This window comes from Neofelis nebulosa, chromosome X (genome assembly GCF_028018385.1).
Source record: "Neofelis nebulosa isolate mNeoNeb1 chromosome X, mNeoNeb1.pri, whole genome shotgun sequence".
NCBI lineage: Eukaryota > Metazoa > Chordata > Mammalia > Carnivora > Felidae > Neofelis > Neofelis nebulosa.
The window spans coordinates 99,418,036-99,422,238 of NC_080800.1; the positions used below are offsets into that span (position 1 = coordinate 99,418,036).

Sequence of the window (4,203 nt, forward strand, 5' to 3'; positions counted from 1 at the left end):
CAGCCACTCTCTTCTGTTACCTTCATACAGTGACATAGTCTTTCATCCAAATTCCCGATTATTTCTTGATCACATTTCTTTATTATACTCACTTTCCTAGCTACATGTTGTGCGTTTGATAAGGAACTCTTAGAGGTGGATTCCAGGGTTGAGACACGAAGTGGAATCAGGCTAGGACACCAGACATGCAAGCATGTGCCCTCAAACAGGGCAAATGATTAATTACCAGCCGGAGAAGTTGTGCCCTTATCTTTCCTTACAGGGAAATCTAATGAAGGGAACCACCATCTAAAGGATCATTGCTGGGGCGCCTGGGTGGCTCAGTTGGTTAAGCGTCTGACTTTGGTTTCAGCTCCGGTCATGATCTCATGATTTGTGAGTTCAAGCCCTACATTGGGCTCTGAGCTGATGGCATGGATCCCGCTTGGGATTCTCTCTCTCCCTCTCTGCCCCTCCCCTGCTCATGCTGCCTCTCAAAATAAATAAATAAACTTAAAAAAATTAAAAAATAAAAGACTATTGCTTCCTTCTTCTCAGGAGTCAAGTTGATGTAGGGAAAGATTAAGAGATGCAGAGGGAGCTTGTACAACAAAGAAAAGAGGATGGTTCTATGAAAGAGAGAGTGCTTTAATTTTTCCATTTTCTCTTTCATTGGTCTCAATCTTTCTTTCTGTTTGTCAGATCACTTTCTACATTCTCCTCAGTTGACAGTCATCCAGTAAATACCACTAATTCATATGCCTGGAATGAGGCACTTCTAAGAACCCCTGCAAATATGTCCATTTGTCCAAATCAAAGAAACCGTTCCCACCACTGTAAGACTGGATTCTTATATGTATGCCCATTCCAAATGTGACAGAGAGATAGATATTAGCAATTTAAGAGAAAGCTCTGCATGTAACAATTCTGGCTTTCTATATTTTTCTGCCATCAAAGCTATTGGTGATCCTGATGGGATTTTAGAGCTGGTGTCACCAATGCTTACTCAATAATAAATTCTTGAACTTGAGAGCGTAGTTCATCTGGCTAGTATTCCAAAATAGTGGAGAGCAAGAAAGGACACTTTTCTTAATTTAGGGTTTCTTACCTGACTGTTGTGGGTTCACAAGACTTTCAGCCGATCCATCCAATTCAGGAATTGCCAGATGAATCCTTATTACCAAATTGTTGGGAAAATATAATTCAATATAACATTTCCTGCCAACCCAATAAAACTTCTCCATAAAATGTAAACAAGAATGGAATAGTTTTATTATTGAATAAGCATTAAACCAGACTGCAGTGTGTATCACAGGCAATCTGCTAAAAGAGATTGTATTGACCCCGCCCCCCCAATTAAACCTCTTACCCTTTTGTATACATGTTAACCCATGTTGGTGTTCATTTTCAATCTGCTTTTTTTGCCTAGGATAACTTCCTTGTTCTTCTTTCCTTCTACCTATATTAAGTCATTTTATTTATTTTACTTATTTATTTACTTATTTACTTGTTTTTTTTACTTATCTATCTATTTGAGAGAGCGTGTAAGCCAGGGAGAGGCACAAGGAGTGGAAGAATCTTAAGCAGACTCCACATCCAGTGAGGAGCCCAATGCAGGGCCTGATCTCATGACCCTGAGATCATGACCTGAGCTGAAATCAAGAGTTAGATGCTCAACCAACTGAACCACTCAGGCACCCCTAAGTCTTTCATTTTATATAGCTCATCAGAGTAATTCCTAGCTACAAAACTGGATACTACCTGATTTCCTTTTGCCCAAATAAACCCTTACAAAGTTTAATATGCCTCAGTTTATCTTTTAAGTTTTTAATTTTTTTTTTAGTAATCTCTATACCCAATGTGGGGCCTGAACTCAACTCTGAGATAAAGAGTCACATGCTGTTCCAACTGAGCCAGCCAGACACCCCATTTATCTTTTAACACAGCAATGCCCCATTATGTGCCCCATTATAAATGGTACATTAGGTCAGGATTGGAGTAGCAAGAGGGATTTGATGCTGCGTTTGACAGATTAGGGCTAGTGCTACTTAGATACTTCTGATTTGTATGGCTTCTAAAATCCAGGGCAGGGCTCAGCCTGCAGATAGTTTGGGCCATAGAGCCGCAACTACATTAAAGAAAAAGCATTTTGGGCCTAGAAAGAAGAGGATTAGAAGTTATAGAGAAATAGATTTGTGTATAAAGGCATAATTGTTTTTTAAAGTTTATTTTTGAGAGGGAGAGCATGAGCAAGGAAAGAGCAGAGAGAGGGAGAGATGTGAGAGAGAGAGAGAGAGAAAGAGAGAGAAAGAAAGAAACAAAGAAAGAAAGAAAGGAAGAAAGAAAGGAAGAAAGAAAGAATGAGAATATCTTAAGCAGGCTCCATGCTCAGCGAGGAGCCAGACTCAGGGCTTGATCCCACAACCATGAGACCATGACCTGCGCAGAAACCAAGGGTCAGAAGCTCAACCGACTGAGCCACCCAGGTGCCCCAAGGCATTATTGTTTCTTAAACCATATTGAAATTTACTCCTTTTAAGCCAGTTAAGAAAATATATCACAAGACAAACTAAGCATGTTTAACAATAACAACACTTTTGAGAGAAGAATGTAATTTTCTCTTCTGGAAATAATATTGCAGATGGTCACTTGTGGGTCCACTTTACCACAGTAGAGGAGCAAAGTTGTTGAAGCATAGAAAGCTATGCTCAGCTGAGCCACTTTTCTGCACAATAGTAAAGTACTTGAAATCATTCCTGAGATCAAGGTTTAAAACCATTTTAAGAGACAAGACTTTAAGTGTTTTATAGCCACCTCTGTAAGAGGTCCTTTCCTGCCCCAAATGGTCAAAGCTTAATTAGAAGTTGGATAATACTTAAGTTTTTTTTCTCATATCTTCTGTTCAAAATATTATTATCATTGGTAATATGGTTTGTATCTTGTCTGATCTGGATGATACAGTCCAAAAAATAGGGCTTGAGAAGACAGACCCTACCCTCATGGAAAAAGGGGTGGGTGGCCCTCTGGGTACAGGTCACATACCATGACTCATTTCCCCTAGTTTTATAAAGGAGGGCTCTTAGTTCCTTGATTTTCAGTGAATTGGAGTAAAGGGTGTGAATTACAATAGTGATGAGGGTGTGTACTTATAAGTGAACTACCCTGTTGAAAATGGTACGGGTCCTGGAGGAAGATATTTCATATAAGGTAGCATCTGGGCAATAATATGACTATGGGCAAGGCGATGGAGAAGAAGTCATTGGTAGACCTGAAGCCTGAATCAAGTCAGAAGTACCTGCAACCTGGGAAGGATGTGGCATTAGATGGCTTATTGGTGGTAGAGGTGAGAGTATGTACAGAATGTTGCTCTGAGGTATAATATGATGAGAGTTTAATGCCACTGGGTGACCCTGGTATTCAGGATGATGGTGAGTTCATGTATAGAAGCAGGAGGTGGCGGTTCTCAAGTATCTGAATTTGAGCCATTCTGAATAGGAACAGTTATTAAGTTGTTTTCTTGTTCAAATACAAAGGTTTCCTGACTCATGAAGGAGGTTGAGGTGAAGCTGTGTATAATGAATTCTATTGGATGAGCACAAATATCTTCTAGTGGGTGATTATATGGCTTGTGCAGCACATGTTGGAAAGGAGGTGGTGATATAATGCACTGCCCTGGAATATTTGTTTGTATGATGCTTGTCTGGAAACCTAATAAAACGATCAGAGATTTCATGTGGTGATGGGGCAATATGTGGGACGAACAGTTTCAAGTTAAGCACGGGCAGCAGGCTTTTCAGCTCTCATAAGGCGGTGGTTGATATGAGCCTCTAAATCTCTTTGAGACAAGTATGTTCTCTTGCATCCTTGAACAGTGCTGCACATGAATAGATAGCCTCGTGTATGTTTCTCAATTCGCTCCACAAGATTACTACAGCCTGGATACATCTTATCGCCTTGTTTTCCATGTAAAATAGCACATGCATAGCAAAAAGCATGCTTGCATGGAATCAGCGGCCCATAGATTTTAATCAGTAATTTGGATTTGTCACAGAAATGAACTAGAGTATCATCCTTTTCACCCAAGATGTTTATCGGAAAGTCCCCCAAAATATCTTCATTAGATCTTTGCCCCCCTTGGAGCCATACCATTCCTCCTTGCTATGATGGACTCCTCTAGTGTACTCCATAATTTGGCTTGCAAGGCCTAAGGGGAATGGAAGTTAA

At 40.1% G+C, this 4,203-nt stretch overlaps 1 pseudogene; it reads right to left on the reverse strand.

Annotated features, from left to right (window-relative positions):
* Nucleotides 1-2,107: 2,107 nt before the first annotated feature.
* Nucleotides 2,108-4,128, reverse strand: LOC131502130 (E3 ubiquitin-protein ligase Hakai-like; annotated as a pseudogene).
* Between the last annotated feature and the right edge of the window lie 75 nt (nucleotides 4,129-4,203).